A 21,324-nucleotide genomic window follows, 5' to 3' on the forward strand; every position below is an offset into this window, starting at 1 on the left:
AATGGAAAATAGATCTGAAGGGACAAGACTAAGTGTAGGAAGGTCAGTTAAGAATCTTTGCAATGATCAAAAAAAGAGGAATGATGTCTTGGACTAAGCTGGTAACAAGGTAGAGAGAAGTATGTGAATCTGCAAATATTTAAGACCAGGTGCAGTGGCGTGCACCTGTAATCCCAGGATTTTGAGAGGCCAAGGCTGGAGGATGACTTGAACCCAGAAGTTTGAGGCTGCAGTAAGCCATGATCTCACCACTGCACTCCAGCCTGGGTGATAGAGTGAGACCCGTCTCAAAAAATAAATAAACAAAATAAAATAAAAAATATTTCAGAGGTATAAGTGACTAGGGTTGGAGAAAGATTGGCTATGCAGCAGTGAGGGAAAGACAGAACTCAAGAATGATTCCAGTTTTCTGGTTTGAGCAACTAAGTGTATGATGAAGATACTTACTGAGAGTATGATCGAACCATAGAAGCAGCAGGTTTCAGGGGGAAAACAATGAGGTTAGTCTTGGAGATGTTAAGTGTGAGGTGCCTGTGGCAGAGGGAGCTAATTGTCCTCCCAATAATCATTCTGAGGGGCTGGGGGTTATATGTGCTGTAGACACTCAGCTCACCTGAGTCTCTCTCTCCAACTTTCCATTAGGCAGAGCCATATGACTGCTTTGCATATACCAAAGAGAATGCACGATATCATGGCTCAAATAAGACTGAAGTGTATTTCTCTTGCACAGCATAGTCCTGAGTTTCTGGGCACTCCAGGGAGGGCAGGTGAGAAGGTACAAAGAACCTTGGCCTTACAAGCCAGTTGGACAAACTTTGTCCCTGTCATTTCCCTTGCATCATTTTAATAGATTTACTTAATTTCTTATTATTCTATCATTGGGTTGATAAAGCCTAGGGCCTTCTCTTTTTCATTTTCACAATAGAATATCCCAAGTTTTAACTGGCTACTCGGTCACCCAGGTAATAGCACATTGCCTAACTTAGCTTGCAACTAGGTAAGGCCACATAGGTCAAGTATACCAGGGCCAGGCATGACTGGGTCACTTTCATTTCTTTTTTTTTTTTTTTTTTGAGATGGAGTCACACTCTGTCACCCAGGTTGGAGTGCAATGGTGTGATCTCGGTTCACTGCAACCTCTGCCTCCCAGAATCAGGTGATTCTCCCACCTCAGAATCCTAAGTAACTGGACTACAGGCATCTGCCATCATGTCCAGCTAATTTGTGTGTGTGTGTGTGGTTTTTTTTTTTTTTTTTTTGAGACGAAGTCTCGCTCTATCACCCAGGCTGGAGTACAGTGGCATGATCTCAGCTCACTGCATCTCTACCTCTGGGTTCACGCCATTCTCCTCTCAGCCTCCTGAGTAGCTGGGACTACAAGCACCTACCACCTCCCTGGCTAGTTTCTGTATTTTTAGTAGAGACGAGGTTTCACTGTGTTAGCCAGAATGGTCTCAATCTCCTGACCTCGTGATCAGCCCGCCTCGGCCTCTCAAAGTGCTGGGATTACAAGCATGAGCCACTGCATCCGGCCAATTTTTGTGTTTTTTTAGTTGAGATGGGGTTTCACCATGTTGGCCAGGCTGGTCTCAAACTCCTGACCTCAGGTGATCTGCCCACCTCAGCCTCCCAAAGTGCTGGGATCACAGGCATGAGCCACCGCGCCTGGCCTACTGGGTCACTTTCTTAAGGGGAAGCGGGTTGCCTTCAGCTTCCTCTTCAACTTTGTACATGCTGGAAACACAGTGCATATAAGACACCTTTCCCCATGTGGAAAAGGATAATACTTTAAATGGTGAAGTCACAAGATAGAACAAAAAACTAAATCTCTGGACAACTTCATGGACCCACTTGCCCTCCCTGGAAAGCCCAGGAATTCTGGACTATGGTGTGAAATAAAAATAAACTTATCTTGATTTGAACCATTGTACTGTGTATTCTCTTTGATACGACAAAGGAACCAATAAGAGCTGACTAGTAGAAAGCTGGAGGAAAGGCTCATGAGAGTTGGCGAGTCTGAAGCCTTCAAAAGGCCATTGAAGTTGTGGTACGTAGACAGATTGTCTGGACAAGGGGAAAAATAGAGAAAGGAAAGACTTGGTCAAAACCTTAAGGACTCCAACAAGGTGACAAGGACCAAACCCCAAGCTAACAAAACAAACTGACAAGTGAACCAAAAAGTGAGCAGACCCCAGGAGAAGGTGATGTTCCAGAAGAGAGTGATCATATGCTAGGGAGGGGGCCCACAAGATGAGCACCTGTAAGATTTAGCATCTTGCAGCTCTTTGGTGACCTTGAGGAACAATTTCAGAGGCATTGGTAAAGGACAGAAGCCACATCCAAGTGGACTGCAAAGTACCTGCAGTGATGATTATGACACTGTCATTCAGAAAGTGTTGCTGGAAAGAGACAGAAAGAGGTAGTAAATCTAGAGATTATGGCAGGAGCATCGTTTTTAAGATGGGAGCAGTTTGGCCATGTTTAAGTGCTAATGAGAAAGGAGAGCATGCATGCAATCTGTAGTCCAGATCACAAGGCGGTGACAAAGAATGGGATGATCTAGTGATCCAAGGTGGAGGAACTGGCCACAGAGAGGGTAAGAAAGATCACTTCTATCTTAACAGAGGGGAAGAAGTTTATCCAACTACGTATCCACTCCTCTAATCTGAGTGCAGATTAACAAGTCCTTTTTTTAACTTTTATTTTAGGTTCAGGAGTACACATGCAGATTGATTATATAGGTAAATTGCATGTCACAGCAGTTTGGTGTACAGTTATTTCATCACCTAGGTAATAAGAATAGTACCCAATAGGGCTTTTTCAAACCATACCTTCCTCCCGCCTTCCACCCTACAGCAGCCCCCAGTGTCTGTCATACTCTTCTTTGTGTTCATGTGTGTACTCAATGTTTAGCCCCCACTTATAAGTGAGAACATGCAAAATTTGGTTTTCTGCTCTTGCATTAGTTCTCTTAGGATAATGGTCTCCACCCCCATCCATGTTGCTGCAGAGGACATGATCTCATTCTTTTTTATGACTGCGTAGTATTCCATGGTGTATATATACCACATTTTCTTTATCCAGTCTACCATGGACGGGCATTTAGGTTGATTCTATGTCTTTGCTATTATGAACAGTGCTGCAATAAACATACACATGCATGTGTCTTTATGGTAGAACGATTTATATTCCTTTGAGTATATACCCAGTAATGGGATTGCTGAGTTGAATGGTAATTCTGTTTTAAGTTACTTGAGAAATTGCCATACTGCTTTTCACAATGGCTAAAGTAATTTACATTCCCAGCAGTGTATAAGCAACAACCTTTTTTTAATCATCACTTTAGACAAGCTAGTTACCAAATCAGTCAAGTAGGACTAATAAGAGTTTTTGAACAAACATTTATAATAGTAAACTCTCTCTTATAGAATTTTGAAAACACCCTAATCAGTGGATGCTGGATGCTGAAACTGTCCACATTTTATTATCTATACTAATGTATATATGCAAAACGCATGTCATTCCCAATTCGAGATTTAGATTACGAGCCCCTTGAACGCAAGAATTTGATAGTTTTTATTTGAATCCTGAGTACTTCATAGGTGCTTAATAAATATTTCAGGATTCAGTTAAAAACTAGAGACTTTGCAAAGCTGTTTGCTTGTTTGTTGTTTTTTTTGTTGTTGTTGTTGAGGTGTAGTTTCGCTCTTGTTGCCCAGGCTGGAGTGCAATGGCACGATCTCAGCTCACTGCAACCTCTGCCTCCCAGGTTCAAGTAATTCTCCTGCCTCAGCCTCCCAAGTAGCTGGGATTACAGGCACGTGCCACCACAACCAGCTAATTTTTATATTTTTAGTAGAGACAGGGTTTTGCCATGTTGGCCAGGCTGGTCTCGAACTCCTGACCACAGGTGATCCACCCACCTAGGCCTCCCAAAGTGCTGGGATTACAGGCATGAGCCACCAAGCCCAGCCAATTATTTTTCTTTACCAAAGAATTCATCACTGGGTACCTTCAAATAGTCAGCAACTCTGGTGCATTTAAAATTTAATATAAACTTACATTCAAATTTGGGATATAAACTTGGCATTTTGAATTATTAGCACTTGAATTATATGAATTATTGCCATAGAATCTAGCCACTCTGGTGTTTTAGGGGTATATCTATTAAGTAAAATCAAGAACCCAGAGCCTTTCTCGTCAGTGATAAGAGGTATAGCTATTGAAAAAGATAGCAGTCAAAGAAATATTTCTGAAATTTCCAAAGCTAGGGATGGAGGGAATATGCAAAGAACCCCAACCTGACCGGCCAGTTGGATAAGCCTTATCCTTGTGCCTCGAGTCATTTTAATAGATTCTCTTAATTTCTTATCATTCTATCATGGGTTGACAAAGTCCAGGGCCCACCTATTTGTCTTTTCCCTGGAGTGAGTTTCTTTTTGAGGCCAAGAAGTGATTATGCGAAGGAAATATGCAACTATGCACACTCTGGCGCCAGTTTTTACTTAAGCTCTAAAAATCACCCTGCCATGCCTTTGGTTTCTGAATTATTAGTCTATTCACACTCTTTGCCCCCTGTCAGGAGATGGAACTAAGACACACTGACAGTTCCTGGAGAGCCGTGTTTCTCTCTTCTGGGTCACTGCAAGTCACCCTCAAGAACACAGATCGGATGATGTGGTTGATGGGAACCCCAGCCTTCAGTCTTTATCTGCCTTCGGAAACAGAAAAGGCAAGTGGCTAGGAGCGTTAAAACATCACTTCTAGAGAATCACCATCCAGTCCAGTCCCATCGTTTTGTAAACAAGGACACTGTGCCCCAAGATGGGGAAGCCATTTGTCCAAGCTCATGCAGCCACGTCAGCAGCAGGCTGAGGCTGGGATCTGATCTCCTGACTCCTGGGACAAGGCTTCCCCTGGAGATCTCCAAATTAACACATTAACCCCTTTTCAAGTATTTGGTTCCAGCCATTTCTACCTTTTCTGCATGGCTCTGGGAGGTGAAGAAGGTACACATTCCTACCCACAAGCTCTATGTTTTTCTAAGACAAGAATTCAGTTGGGGTAGAATCTGTCCCTGACTGACATGTACTTTCCATTTTTCCATCTTACTGTTTTCTACAAATGCCCCCAGGAGGTCACAGAGACTGGAGAACTTGCCTTAGTGCTCTGTCTTCCTTATTAGAGTCTTCACAGCACCCTACTCCCTCTCCTAAAAAAAATTATTCCCAAATACCCAACCTGCCTGGCTCCTTTCCCATTTTGCAATTTCATCCTCTCAAAGCAAGGCATCTAGGCCTGTGAGGTCTGCACAGTCCAAAGGCACACATTGGCCAGGGAGTCAAGACAGTCCTTAAAAGTGGCCTCTGAACTTGGAAGCAAGAGTGACACCTTTAGGGCCCCTTTGTGTCTTTCAGGCCCTTTCAAACGTGCATACACAGATAAATATGCACGTACATACACAAACAAGCACGCACGTATGCAAACTCACACTTGAAAATGTGTATATACACAAAAACATGCATACATGTATGCAATGCACACACACACACGGGACAGCCAAAAAGCCAAAACAAAACAAAACAAAAAAAGGCCCACGCAGGAGAGGAGAAAATGTCCCCTTTCTATCTGCAGGCTGCCTCCAGTGAAAGCATTCCTAAATACGATAGGTTAAATATATTGCTGCCATTACACTCTACAAGAAACACATTCCATAAAAACGAAGGTGCTGTAAATTATACAAATATGATGCTAACAAGCCAGGAAACGCGCCGCTAATGAGGTCAGCTACAGAACTCCCGCAGCGCTGCAAATCATATGCCAATCCTGCATATGAGGTACAAGAACGGCATTGGGTCAGCATTTTCTGAGTGTGTTTGTAACCTGCTGTTTGGTGTATGGTTACACAGGTAGATAAAAAGCCTCCACTTCTCCCCCGAGTGGCACCCCCACAACTTTGTTTATGTGTCAAATATCCAAGTCACCAGACGAGCACACTCTGCATTAATGTACCTGACTATTATGCCTATTGTTCTTCTGCTCGGAGTAGAGAATTAGTCACTCAGATGTGTAAATATTGGTTACAGTTTTGAAGCATGCAAGCTTTGTGTTCCTATCAGCCCATTCCTGGAGGAATTATGCATGCTGTTGGCACCGGGTTTTGTACACACTGTATTTGCTAAAGCTCTAAAAATCAAATAAACATGTTCTCGGCTCCTGAATTATTAGTCCATTCACCATCTTTCCCCGTTAGGGGGGGAAACAATAAACACACCAAAATATGGCATTTAGGAACTGCAACAAGATTTCTGCTTGGCATTTACAAGTTGGAGAACAATTGAAACGCCCTTCCTCCGCCTTTGTCACGCAGCCTTCAGCACAGAGAGCCGAGACGGCTTTGAGGTCACTCCTAACCTCTTAGCAAATGAGATCTTTACCTAGGGTCAATGTGCAGGCTCCATTTCCGGACAGGTGTTACACATGGGGTTCGGTGCTGCTCCCAGGGATGAGCCAGGGAGGGACTCAAGAATCTAGGTATTACCAGCTGGGCCATATAGCAAGACTCCATCTCTACAAAAAGGATTTAAAAATAGTATTAGCCAGGAGTGGTGGTACACACCTGCAGTCCCCGCTACTCAAGAGGCTAAGGCAGGATTGTTTGAGCCAAGGAGTTCAAGGCTGCAGTGAGTTATGATCATGCCACTGCAATCCAGCCTGGGTGACAGAGCAAGACTCTGTCTCTTTAAAAAAAAAAATGAAAAAAAAAAAGAATCTAGGCATCAAAGAAACCCACTCCACCCAAATTCAGAGGTTACAACCACATCTACCAATAGCAGCCTGACTCCCCGGTCTTAGAGTTCTCTAACACTGTACTCCCTGCCAGAGGTTGGGATTAGCAAAGTCACATGATACAGTTTAAAAGGCATTGTTCAAAATGGTTAGATTCACCCCATAAACCACAGAACCCCCAGACTGGCAACTATTTGGAAGAAAAGAGGGTTGCCAGTTTCATAGGCCAATCCCATTGTTTCTTGGCACATTTTTTTCCAATACTAAGATCCAGGGCAGTTAAGGTTTAAAGCCATTGAGGGTGAGTGAATAGAAAAATTGAGAAGTTTATAGTGAGATGCTCAAAAGGATACAAGTGCACATTTAGCAGATAAATACGATCACAAAAATATCTGCTACCTCCCCCAAAGCTAAGCAAGGTATTTATGGTAGAGCTTAAGTTTAGAGCCAACATCAGGGGTGGGGGTTATTTTTCTGAACCGCCTGGCCTAGCCCTAGTCTCAGACACCTGTTTATACTCCATCTCAAAGGTTTTATTGAGTCTGTGTTCTCCCCAGTCTAGCGGCCCTGCCGTGGATCTATTTGTATACACACATCACAGGTTTTGGAAATAACTTCAGCACATAAATGCCATTATTTCCAACACAGTTGGTGTAAACCATATTTACTACCCAAACACTCAGCTAAAAATTGAGCTGCAAGGAAACAGTCGCAGCCGCAGCAACAACAACAACAACAAAGAAATCAGTGACAGCTACAAACCACAACCACAAATCAAACACATTTGTAAAGTGGCCTTGAGGTGGGAAGCACAAAACAAAGGCATAGCAAGATGGCAGGCAGCAGCAGCAGCGCTCCACACATTGGAAGGAAAATTCGATTAGTAATTCCCTACTCTAAATTAAACACAGACTGCGTGTGGGGAGCACACAGGGATGTAAAAAGGAGTAGGATAGGCGCAGAGAGAGGGGGACACAGTAAGAGAAGTACTACTTTTTTCTCACTACCATAAAATCTCAACAGTCTATGTGATCACTGACAAGGAAATCTCAGGCTCTATACAGGAAGTGCTGGGACAGTCACTGGCATTCAACAGCCACCTAATATCCAGCATCGTCCAAACAAGAGGGGATATCGAATAGGCAGCATCTCTGCAAATCAAGGCTCTCTCCCTGGACTGGAAGTGGGAATTGTCTTGCTTGTTACTCCAAAGAAGAAAGAGAAGGCCACAACATCAAAGCCTCACCCACACCCCAAGTGGGAATTTTCATTCATTCCTTTTCTTTTTTTTTTGACAAGCATTCACTAAGCACCTGTTTGGTAAAGAGTAAAAACAATGTTTGGCACTGTAAAGGATAGAAATATAGGTAAGACCTTATAGTCTAATAGAGAAATAAGAAACATTCACAAACTCAGCACAGTGACTCACACCTATAGCCCCAGCACTTTGGAAGGCCAAGATGGGAGGATGGTTTGAGCCCTAGAGTTCAAGACCAGCCTGGGCAACATAGCAACAAAAATACAAAATAATCAGCCGGGTGTAGTGGCATGCACCTGTAGTCCCGGCTACCTGGGAGGCTGAGCTGGGAGGATCACTTGAGTCCAGGAGGTCGAGGCTACAGTGAATGGGGATCACGCCACTGCACTCCAGCCTGATCAACAGAGTGAGACCCTGTCTCAAAAAATAAATTCATTAAATTAAATTAAAATAAAGGAAACTATTTTAAGAAAAAAAGAAATGTTAATAAGAAAATGATAGTTAAGTAGAAAATAATGATAATAGCTTTTTTTAAAATGTCAAAAAAGCAGTATATGATTGACAACCCAGTGAGAGAATGATATGAGCTGTAACTCCTGACTGAGTCCCAGGTAAAGAGAGAGCACCATAGGCTGGGGGCAATCCAGGAAGGCTTCAGGAGGAAGTGGACCTTGAAAGTAGACAGAACTGAGCTGGACAAAATAGAGTCAGGAGGAGCAGACTCAACGCAGGAGAATTACAGGTGTGAATAGCCAGGAGATGGGAACAAACGTAGGCTGTCTGGGAAGTCCAAAGCGACCATTTCGAAAGATGTGCAGATTTGTAAAGGGGAAGGGAGGCAGATAAAGTTGGAAAGGTTATTTGTTTCTGCTGAACATTAACCAAACTAATAACTTGGAGATTTGATCATAGTTCAAAATTACCTATAATAAACACTAGGCAGGCTTCAGTAGAAGATAACCCTTATTCCTGTATTCCTCATGTGTTTTCACAGAGGGAGAGGGAGTCACTACAGACGCAGGCACAGGACTGTGTGCCGGAGGATGGAGGCTTCTGTCTCCAGCCTGTGTGAGTCCACTGTGAACACATGAGCACTGGGGTCATTCACGCTACCTCCCTCCTGGAAAGCACTAAGCCAGCGTAGTATACTTACCAACCACCTCTGCCTCCTCTCAGGCAAAATGCATGTTCAGGGGAGGGCAGGTGAGGGCCAGTGGAAGAGGGTGACAGAAAGATACGGTTCTTCCAGGCCAGGCAGAAGGTACTTGAACTCGGTAGGAAGGTCGGCTGTTTGTAACGGGAATGAGTTGAAAATCACCATCACCTAGAACAGACAAAGTGTGAAATATGCATTTTTCTCTTTCGTTTTCCACCATTTTTATGAGACTTCTGTGTAGATGCAGCAAGCAAGCCCTTGGCTCAGGCCCTGCAGGGTTGGCAGATTTATTAATGAAGAAGAAAAAAAATGAAAACAGTTCAGCTGTCTGGCCAGGTAGAAGGGATTATCTCCACTTGAAAGAAATAGACAAAAAAAGACTTGCTGGGGTGGTGAGAAGGACACTTTCCCTGCCCAAAGCTGTGCGCCCTCCACTGCGCTAAAATCCGCCACTAATTCTTCAAATGGCTCTTATTTCCACCTCCAACCTGGCTACGAGAACCAAACTGCCTCTCCTGCAAGCCCCTTCACTGGCTCTCTTTGCACCAAACCCTCTTGGTGCCTGTCCCAGCATGGTGGAGTTGCCAGCCTGATGTGGACATTTATTCTTCTACCAGCACCAAGGGGTTAGGCCCAGACCTGGAAAGTGCTCCCCAGATGGGGCACCTGGTAGGACCTGGGTCTAGAGAAGCAGATCACCACAAATTCCAGCTCCTGGAGAGGGCTGCAGTCAAGAACTTGGAGCACCTCCTCTGGCCTTTTCCGGGGCCCTACCCTACCCGGGGCTCGGCCCAGCATCAGTTCAGCCTTGGGTCAAATACCCTATCTTATTCTCTGAAATAGTAAGACTGTCAGAGTACCAAAAATGGCTGTCACAATTTACAAAATGCCCTTTCACTCACATTATCACATTCAACTAACTTTTCATTTTAACAGACTTCATTCTTACCATGTGCCAGGTACCATGCTAGGTACCAGGCATAGAAAGGGGCCATGACAACACAGCTCCAGGTCTCAGGACTCTCACAGACCAGTGGGCTGGTGTCTTAGTCCTCAGGCTGCTATAACAAAATACCTTAGACTGGGTGCCTTATAAATAACAGAAATTTACTGCTTACAGTTTGGAGGCTGGGAAGTCCAAGATCAAGGTGTTGGCAGATTCAGTGTCTACTGAGCTTTTTCCACTGCTTCATAGATGGTACCTTCTTTATATCTTCAAGCAGCGGAAGGGGCAGAAAGGCTCCTTCAAGCCTATTCTATAAGGACATTGATCCTAGGCATGAGAGCTCTGTCACCTTCCAAAAAATCCTCACTTCCTAATACTATTGTACCAGGATTGGGTGTCAACATACACATTTGGGGATGGGAGGGGGGACACAAACGTTCAGACCTAGCAGCTGGCTTTTCCCAGCCCCCACTCAGGTAGGTGTGATTTTCATGCCTACTGCTTCCTGCTTCCTGTCCTCCCTTCCCCTCTCCAGCCATCCTTGGAAGACACTTTTCCATCCGTTCTCTTCTCCCAGGAGCTCTGTTGCTGCTTGCCTTTATCAAAGGCCACACACTCACCCAGAGGAGAAGAGGTAGATAAGAGAAAAGACACTTCCTACATCCCAGGACCTGAGCCTGGCGCCTTGTCCCCGGCTTCTTACTACTTGCCTTCTCTGGTCATGGAGAACTGGTTGGATCTCCCCACTTCTGACTATACCTCCCAGTCCCCCAACCCTTGTCTGCCCCCTAGAAACTGAGATCTTGAAGTCCCAGCTGGAGTTCCTTTTCTGAGACCATTGCAGACAAGGGAGGCTCAAGCCCTCACCCCTCCCTCATCCATCAGCCTCACCCGCAGCCCCAGCCTCTCCTGCATCACTGTCCGGCCAGACTCCACCTCCTTGCCCCACACTCCTACCCTCTCTCCAGCCCCGAAAGAAGTGAGGGATGAGTGTTTGCAAAGTGCTGTGAGGAGGAAAGAAGCCAAGTACTTCCCATCCACAAGAAGAAAGCAATTTTAATTGAAAAACGGAATCACAGATTACATGCAAATCTTTGTTGGCAAATTTCAATTACCGCCAAATTAAATGCATAGCTAAGCTAAGCATCTTCGGGACACTCCATTTAATGTTTTCCCGGGATGTGTCCACAGCAATCAGAGGCAGCATGATAGGTGTCCTCCTGCAGAATGAGCCCACAGGGAAGAAGTCCAGGATGCTCAAGCTCTAGCTGCTTGGGGCCCACATTTGGACCTTCAACAAGGTTATCTCAGCTGGGTAGTGGCCCAGGAGGGAAGAAGAGAAGAGTTCTTCCTGGCTTTACCCCTCCAGCCTCCTGTCCTTCAAACAAAAGCAGGCACCAGCAAGGGAAAAAAGAGGAAGTATTCTAATAGCAATAATACTAAAAATTACCCTCCAAAAAATTGCCTTGTCTTTGCCTATTGTTTTACAAATGAGAAAACAGAGGCTAGAGCATGCCTTGAGCAAGCTTAGGCAGCTCGCCGCAGGGCCAGGACAGGAGCACAGGTTATCCATGCCCAGAAAAGGATTTTGTTCCTAGATCACCCAGTTAACCCTAAAAAACAGGGCGCACACTCTGCTCGGGGCCTGGGGATGATGATGCTGTTTTTATTCAGCTCTTTCTCATTTCACTCTCATACTCTACTTTGTATTGGCAACTGTGTCAGGCACTTTGCTCCTTGCCACATGTCCCTCAATACAGGTGCTTTGACACACCAGGCACTGTGCTAGGTACCGGTACTAGAAGACCAGAAACCCAACCACTCGCACATCGCACACAGCTGTAGGTCATATCCTGAAAGCACTGTGTTTTGCTGTGACAGTGAACACTACAATCACCATACCTGAGACTTTGGTTATAAGACAGTCTCTCCAAGCAGATTGTAATTGCCTTAAGGGAAGAACTGTGATCACTGATCTAAGCAACTCTACCCTCTAGGTCCAGCACCCTTCAGAACCTCCCTTACTGTGCACTCACAGAAAGTAACACATATTGGAAAGAAATCTGTAAGATCACGGTAGTTGTTGCTCAAGAAACATGGGGATAGACATGTGAAGTATTGCCCTGAATTAAGAGGTGTTCCTTGATGCCTTCCATCCAAACAGGAAGCTACTTATCACTATGAGATTGTTTCGATGCTGGCCAATATTCATGTCTCTAGAACACACCAAGGGGCATTAGGTTAAGCAATAGTTATGCCCATCACAGCACCTGTCTTGGCCTAGGGTACTCCTGCTCTGGCCTGGTGACAGACCCCAGGACCTTTTGGACACTTGAGTGTAGAGAGCATGAGAAGGTGATCTGTAGGCCTAGCCCCAGAGTGGGAAGCCACACGGTTCAGGGAGCTGGAGCAGCTGCCCTGTCCAGGGCCCCCATCCTCAGTCTGATGAGATAAGCCAGGAAGAGTCTGACAGGCCAGGCTGCTAGAGAGAAAGAAAGTCCCCCTCAACAGGGCCTGGGGCTGCCCAGCTAGGGCCGCCTCTGTCTCTGACTCCGCCTCTGCAGAGCATGTGGGTTCTCATGGCCTTATCTGCCAGATGGCTCCTGGAGGGGATGATTTATTAGGTGCAGAAAGCTCACTGATAAATTTTACTGCAAGTCCCCGGCAGAAGACTGGGGGTAGCAACAGCCCGGCACAGGCAGCTCTAATGGAAAGTGCCGTCACCAAAGAGCAAAGCATTATTTATGACTGTCTGTAATGCCGTTCAGGGGAAATTCATCATCGCCTCCCTGCTCCGTGCACGCAGGGACAGCAGCACTGGGGGTAGCGGGGGGAGCACAGGACAGGTGGGGAACAGTCAGAGCTTCTCTGGGAATCTGCCAGTGGAGAGCAAGGCCATATTTTCCCTGCGTGACCCAACTCCCCTTGTCAAGCATCGACCTACAATTCCCTTCACCTCCCCTCTTTTCTCCCCTACACTATTCTCAACCCCCGCCCCACTTCCGCCACCAAAACACAGAGAAGAGAGAAAAAAAATAATGTTTCCCTGTTCTGCATATGGAGTGCAGATTCTTGCATGTCAGCACGGGTGAGGGCAGTCCTGCCCAGAAGCAGAGATCTAGACCAAATGACCACCCAGTTCCCTTTAGGCTCAGAGCAAGAAAGGGGATATTCTCGCATTTTGCAGTGGCTAAGGAAGGCAAGACAGTCACCCAGCTATGCTCACCAGCAGTCAGTGGCAAGGAACTCACAAGGCTGGAGTCCCTAATGGACCATAAAGCATGTTCCCTGTCCCTTCAGCTGGATGGGGGCATTTGGGGGGATGCCCTGTCCTAGCCCACCTCACTCTCACCATGTCAACAGGTGAGGTCTTAATCCCTGTACTTCCTTGTAGCACATAGAGAGTAGTCATGGATTGCTATCTGCCTTACATTGGAATTATTTATGTCTAAGTCTGTCTTTATTATCAAATTAAGTGCTCCTTGAGGGCAGGGGCTGTATCTTACTACTCATTTTTATATTCATCTCAGCAGTAAGCAAAGTTCCTGCATGCACATGGTAGCCTTGATAAATGCGTGATAATAAAATTACACTGACAGGCTTAGGACATACTGGGGCTGTGGCCCCATGTGTTCACAGTCATCTGTCACCATGCTGGTATTCACAGCAATTTAAAGGAGCTCATCCCCACCCGCCCGTCAGTCAGCATGGTATAATGGAAAGATCACTGGATTAAGAATCAGGAGGGATGGGTTCTAGTGTTCAGTAACTCCAGACATTTTTTTAATACATAACATGGGCCAAGTCAGATTTTACCACTAGTGCATGATTCAACGTGGGCAGCTCAACTTACTCCTGTATGGGTTGGCGTTCTGCGGAGTAAAGGATGATAAAATCGGCTCATTCTAACTCACAGGACTTCTATGGAAACATGAGTATGATGAGAAGCAGATCTGAGTTCTAGAAAGGGAGGGAACAGCTTGTATCAAATGGTTCTCTATGCCAAGAAATGTGCTAAAGGGCTCTGTGTGTGCCATCTCATTTAAATACCTTCACAATAATTCAGTGGGGGTAGATTTTATTATTATGCTTACAATATAAATTTGAAAACGGGGTGTCAAATGCTTCACTAACTGGCTGGGTATCCTTGAGTTGAGTCATTTTCCCTCTTGGGGCTTCTTATCTCATCTGTGCAATAAAGTTGTTGGACTAGATGCTTGATAAGGTCCCTTCAGGTTCAAATCCCTGTGAATCATCTAGTGATACTGTTGCCCAAGCAGCCCAGGCCATTCTAGCCCATGGGAAGGGTGAGGTGTGATGGATCACCAGGATCTCCAAAAGCAATGAGCTATATATGAAGGGGGCTACTTAACTTTTTGCTTGAACATTTCACCTCAACAAGAAATATCAAAGAATGTGGTACTAGAATCCACTACAACCGTCTCCCAAAAAGAAAAGAAAGTAACAACCTCAGGCCAGAAAGGAGGCAGGCCAGAGGTTGGGGGACAGTAGGCATCTCAGGAGCCCGGGCTAGGTTGCCCACCCTCTAACCATTCTGACCCGGTGAGGACATTGGCAACAGTGCCACTGATGAGGCCCCATCGGTCTCTTTGCCAGCTCCCTGGCTAACATTTTTTTCAAGAATCATGACATATTAGATGAAGAAAATAACTTTATGGCCTCTAGTCCAAAAGCTTTGCATGGAAACTAAGGACTTCTAACTCACAGGACTTCTGTAGAAACATGAGTATGGTGAGTAGCAGATCTGAGTTCTAGAAAGGGGTAAAACAGCTTATATCAGATAGTTCTCCAAGAAATATGCTAAAGGGCTCTGTGTGTGCCATCACACACACAAATTATTTGGTCTTGGGTAAAATGGCTTGCTCAAGATAACAGAGTTACTGAGTGGCAGAGCTGCCAAGAAACCAAACCTCCTGACTACTCACCAGAGTTCCTTCCTTTCTCTCTTTCCTTCCTTCTTTCTTTTTTTTCTTTCTTTCTTTTTCTTTCTTTCTCTTTCTTTCTCTCTTTCTCTCTTTCTCTTTCTTTCTTTCTTTCTTTTTTCAGAGTCATGCTCAGTCACCCATGCTGGAGTGCAGTGGCACGATCTCAGCTCACTTCAACCTCCGCCTTCTGTGTTCCAGTGATTCTCGTGCCTCAGCCTCCCAGGCACACCACCACACCTGGCTAATGTTTGTATTTTTCATAGATCTGGGGGTTTCACTGTGTTGCCGAGGCTGATCTTGAACTCCTGGCCTCAAGCAATCTGCCCACCCGGCCTCCCAAAGTGCTGGGATTACAGGCATGAGCCACCGCATCTGGCCTAGCACTCTTTCGTACACTGGACAATCATTCAGTCTAGTGGGCACCAGATGGGTCCTTTTCCATGTACACTTACCAGAATCCACTCTACAGGAGGAGTGGCCAGGTCGTTCCATGGAAACATGTTCTGTGGAACATGTGTTGCTCATACACATGGAAAGCCACCTGTGTAAGAACCACATTGGTTGTTTTGGGGGCTTTTTAACAACAGGGTAAGGAAGAGCCCTTTAACTTTTCCAAAATATAAATTTGAGGACTGAAATTAATCCTAACACAGTTTAACATACTTTATACATAAAAAGTAGACAAATAATAGGCCCAGTGCTAAACTTGATGAAATTCTATCAAGTCAATGAGAACACCAGAATTTAACAGACCACTACTACTGTATCTAGTAAGCGTCCTTCCAGTTATGTCTTGAAGTTTGCAACACTAATTATGGAGCTTGATTTTGGTCCCAGCAACGTCACTAAACAGCATATTTCTTGGAAACAGAATTTAGAATGCAGTAAATAAGAATAAACATTTTAGAGTCAGACAGTTTTAGTTTAAAGAATCACATCCATATCCTGAGTCTTTCAAGGAAAGTTACTTTTCTGAACCCAAATTTCCTCTTCTGGAAATAATGATGATTTCTTCATAGGATTATTTTAAGAACTGCATTAGACAATGTATATCTAGTCCTAGTGAAGTGTCCAGTGAAGAATAGATATGCAATATATGATACTCATTATTATGACACTAACTTTCAGAAAGTCAAGTGGACTCAAATATTGACCACATAACCAGTTCTATGGTTGTAATGTTTTTGTCCCCTCTCAAACTTATGTTGAAACTTAGTCCCCAATGCAGTAGTATTGGAAGGTGGGGCCTAATGAGAAGTGTTTAGGTCATAAGGACTCCACCCTCATGAATGGATTTATGGCGCTCTAAAAAGGGCTTGCAGGAGTGAGTTCACTTTCTTTTTCCCTTCTGCCATGTGAGGGCACAATGTTTGGCCCCACATGCCCTTCTACTGTCTACCACATGAGGATGCAGCAAAAGAGGCCTCACCAGACACAAGATGCTGGCATCATGATCTTGGACTTCCCAGCCTGCAGAACTGTGAGAAATAAATTCTATTCTTTATAAATTACCCAGCCTCAGGTATTCTGTTATAACAGCACAAAATGAACTGAGACAACCAGAAATTTCAGGATAATTTGTCTTCCTGGTCCACATAAACTACTTTTCTCTCTTCTTTGATTCTTAAAACCAAGCCCAAACAGTAATATGGATGCAAGATAATTCAGACACATCCTAAAGATTGATTTCCATGAAGCATGACTTATGTTCATCTAAATGACCAATCCCTTTAGAAATTGCAAACTCATTTCCAATGTCCAAATGACTGCAGTTTTTCAGTACCTGGAACACCATGGAATGTAAGGTAGCTCAGCCATGGGAAATGAATATGGTATTTTTGGCCAACCATCCAAAGACATAAACAAGGGCCGAAATATTTCTGTCATTTAAGTCTCTGGTTCCCAAACATAGATTCATGGGCTGGTCTCAGGAATAGTGCAGAATAATTACTTAGGATGTTTTGTAAATATGGTGTTTCCAAGCTTCAAGACCAGAAATTCTGATTTAGTCTAAAATGGGTCCCAGGAATCTGCATTTAAAACAAGTGAGCAATTCAGATGTACATCCAGGTTGAGAACTATTGATCTAAGCCAATAGTTATTTTTCTGTGTATATTTTATATTTCTTCACATATCTCCTGCCTCTTTGAACCTCATATTTGCACTATTAAATCACAGGGAGGACAGGAGAGTGAGAATATCTTTATTCTAGTCTTAGAGCCCCCTCAGCAACTTCCATTTATATTTAGAGATTCTCAAGGTGCTAGATGTTACAACATTTCTCCCTGCTTTAAGTCTTTGTATTTCATGAAAAAGTTACTTGGTATTTCAGATAGTAGTAACATTTTAAGACTTTAAACAGAAAATGGCAAAGAGACTTCTGGTGTAATACAACTGGCTGAATAGCAGGGGCTGCCTGGAATATCACAGGGCGCTCTGTCTGACAAGAGCCCCAACTCAGGGGGAAAGCATGCAGGTTCAATTAGTGATGTCTGGCATGGGCAAGAACAAAGTCAGGAAAACATCACTTCCTTCCAGCTCCACTTCAAAGCACACTACCTTCAAAAGAGGAAGAGTATAAAAATTAATTTTTAAATGATATTGACATTTAAGATTTCCAATCATCCTTCATTTGAGCACTTCTTTTCCATTCTTATAATTTTTCTAGCTAAACTGAATGTGCATTTCAGAATCTGTATACTCTTGGTCCAGAGAAAGTAGGCAATAATGTGCAATGAGACCAGAAATCTTTAAGAGGTACTGGGCCCTTTGGACGAGTGAACACCGAGCAGCACTTCCCTCCTCCCACCCCAGAATGCTTTGCAGGAAGCTGGCTTTTGTAGTTCATCTGTGTATGTGTTAACAAGGATGGACTTCAATGTGAATAAAGGAATCTTTCCCCTCTCGCTGCCTTGCCTTGAACTATTTCTTCTATCTTAAATGCCTTCCCCATCCTCTAATGTGTTTTTATTGCAACCCTACCAATCATCTAAGGTCCAAATCAAGACCTAGCTATCTCCTAACAAAATATTTGATGAAATCTCTTTTCCAGTTGGAAGTATTCTCCCATCATATTTAGGGACTTTATAAAAGCACCCCTGACCATCTGCCTTGTTATCTTAGTTAATTATATGTTTGTCTACCTCTCCTCCTAGACGGTGAGCCCCAGAGAGTAGAGATAGGGACACAGTCATATTCACTGTGATAGCCTCACAGTGCTCAGTGTGGTGAGTTGCCCTTGTTAGCACTCAATTGAATTGAACTCAAAAGGCAGCTAGACTTTGTTTCATAAAACTATAAAAATAAAATAAGGTATGGGTGAATTGGGCAAGGGAAAGTCTTTGTGTTGTGTGTTCTTCCTGATGTGTCTGTGTGCAGGGAAGCCTGCATGAGGAAATGCCTTAACTATTCACTCTCTAAGACTTTTCCTCTGCTTCTTGGGATAATGCAGAAGGAACACTGGCATTGGACAGCCCCTAACTGAGGGCATGTTCAAGGAGATTTGGTTTCTCAGAAGACTTTGCCAATCTGTAGAGCACACAGACTGCTGCAAAGTATAACTTGCAGAGATTAGCAAAGTAGCTAATGACACACCTTCCCAAGACAGTGGTAGCCTGGAGATGTGGTCAGCAGAGCAGCCAGAGGGCCCAGCATCCAGCCCTTCAGCCTCCTTCCCAAGCTCCAAGCAATCAGAGCACCCGGGCTTTTGTGCACAGTGACATTTGCTGCCACTGGGCTTCCCCAGCCATCAGTCCATGGCCAGGAGTTGCACTCTCCTCCCCAAGAGTAAGTGAGCAGGCAGAGAGGCAGACAGGCAGGAGGAAGACTAGAGTTTACCAACAAATCGAAGCTGAGCCTGCCACATCAGAAGGAACTTCAGAGCCTGGGTTTGCTGGCCAGTGTTCCAGAAGTTGTTCATCTCCCCCTGGGCACTGCATCTCCAAGATGAAAACTGCGCCCAAATCAGCTGGAGTTCCTTGATAACAATGCCAGGGCCTGTCAGTGGGGCTCCCTGTGGCCCGGGAGATGAAAAGAACAATGCTCTCACACATAATATGGCATTTCCTCTAAAAACCCCTTCTTATGAAATCATAGAACTGTGATACTCTATGTATCTACATGATCATATATTCCAAGCTCTTCATTTTACAGATGAGGAAACTGAGTCCTCGACATGCCAAGTGATTTGCTCAAAGGCTGCCATCTGGTTAGTGGCAGAGATGAGGATATAGCCCAGGCTGACTGCTCTCCAGGTCAGCATTATTATTATTAACTTTTTTTTTTTTTTTTTGAGACAAAGTCTTGCTCTGTCGCCCAGGGTGGAGTGCAGTGGCGCAATCTTGGCTCACTGCAAGCTCCCTGTCCCAGGTTCACGCCGTTCTCCTGCCTCAACCTCCTGAGCGACTGAGACTACAGGCACCCAACACCACGCCCGGCTAATTTCTTTTTTTTTATTTTGTATTTTTAGTAGAGACGGGGTTTCACCATGTTAGCCAGGATGGTCTCGATCTTCTGACCTCGTGATCTGCCTGCCTCGGCCTCCCAAAGTGCTGGGATTATAGGCGTGAGCCACTGCGCCCGGCCCAGGCCAGCATTATTTCTAATGCAAATTTCAAAATATACTAATTATGAGTCACTAGCTTTTCCTCAATACAGTATAGGTAAGAAAATACATGATTTCTGACAAGACATTGACTAAAAAGATAAAGCTATCCAACTGGTGTTCTCTATTTTCCCTCTTAGTTCTCAATATCACACTAGACAGGGAGTTTAGGTTTTACCAGAATAGAAAAATTAAATGAACGTCTGTTGCATACCTATGTCCCATCCATTGTGCCGGGCACATCTATATAGGTTATCCGATTTAGTCCTCACAAAATCCCAGAAAGGAGGATCAATTTCCCTTCTGTTACAAAGGAGGAAATGAAGCTTCAGATGTTAAGAGACTGGCCCAAGAAGCAAAGCTAACAAGTGGTAGAACCAGAATTTGAACTAGATCTTCTGATTCTCAGCCAGCATCTTTGCACTCTTTCATGATGCCACTCTCTTGTAGGAATTTTGGCCTCTTGGGACCAAGGCAAGACAAAAGGGCAAGTCAGGGGCCAGGTAGTCAGGGCAATTCCCAGGAGCCATTCCCCTATTCCACTGGCGGTGCCCTCTGCTCTACCCTGAGCCAAGCCCTCTGAGGGCTCCAGCCTCTGGGTGGCTGTAACTTATCCTGGAGCAATCTCCCTCTGCCTTATATTGACAGAGGGGAATATATAGAAGAGGGGGACAGAGGGCTTCCTCCTGGCCACACCCCAAAGGGGGGTTTACTTACAAAGGCACAGAGAGGAGAGGTCTCCGCTTAGTGTTGTTCTAATGGGGCCCTCTCCCTTCCTTACAAGGATGCTATGAGGACAAATGAAGTAATATACCTGAAGTGTTCTGAGAGCTTCCTAAGTGCTACATAAATATAACAATGGAGTTGCTGATGCTGATCACAATAATAACTGCAGTGATGATGAGCCTATACCCACAGTCATTATTTAAGGGAATATTTAAAATGAGAAAACCCCACCAAAATCAATCCACTGAAGTTTATTTAGAAGAGAGGCTGCTAATAAAAATGTTATGGGAATGTGAGCTCTTGGGAAATAATGATGATTTTCTTCTATTAAAAGACTCATCAGATCCATTTCCAAAGTACAGCTCAGTTATTTGTGGGTCCTTTGCTACTCTGTGCAAGAAGTTCTCGTTTAAAGAGAAAGAAGCTGCTCTGGCTGAAGCTGCAGAGTTTGGATACAACTGGCCTGTGTTTCTAGAGCCACTGCCAGCTATGCCCATTTACAGAGGAGCCTGCACCAGCAAAGCATCTGTCTTTGACTTTCTTCTTTCTTCTCTCATCTCCCATCCCCATCAGCAGCTGCGAAATAGCTTGAGTTTAGAGTCATTACTAATGGAACAATAATGGGCTGGTGCTGTCTTTTTCAGAGCTGGGTAAGGTTACACTCCAAAGATAAATCTACCCACATATGAAAACCCAGCATGGAGTGAACATGGAGTTACCCATTGCAGCAGCATAGTGTGGGTCTGATCCCTGCTTGCTTGAATTACCCTGTTTAGGGACATTAGGATGGGGAGATTAAAACTTCAGACTAGGGAAAGACAATGGAGGCAGCATGAGGCATATTAAAGGGAAACAACACTACAAGGGTTCTGGGGGAAATGAAGAACTGCAAGGGGAGGG

General features: G+C 44.5%; 1 long non-coding RNA gene across 1 annotated transcript in view; it reads right to left on the reverse strand.

Annotated features, from left to right (window-relative positions):
• Window positions 1-6,386: 6,386 nt before the first annotated feature.
• The window catches only part of LOC117092256, a 50,417-nt gene continuing 35,479 nt past the window's right edge, over window positions 6,387-21,324 (reverse strand). Inside the window, exons 2-3 of the long non-coding RNA XR_004440703.1 lie at window positions 9,201-9,371; window positions 6,387-6,570 (exon numbers count right to left, since the gene is read on the reverse strand). This is a non-coding gene — a long non-coding RNA (uncharacterized LOC117092256). The remainder of the gene's footprint in view (window positions 6,571-9,200; window positions 9,372-21,324) is intronic.

The sequence above is a fragment of the Trachypithecus francoisi genome, unplaced genomic scaffold (genome assembly GCF_009764315.1).
Source record: "Trachypithecus francoisi isolate TF-2019V2 unplaced genomic scaffold, Tfra_2.0 Contig01440, whole genome shotgun sequence".
NCBI classification, from domain to species: Eukaryota; Metazoa; Chordata; class Mammalia; order Primates; family Cercopithecidae; genus Trachypithecus; species Trachypithecus francoisi.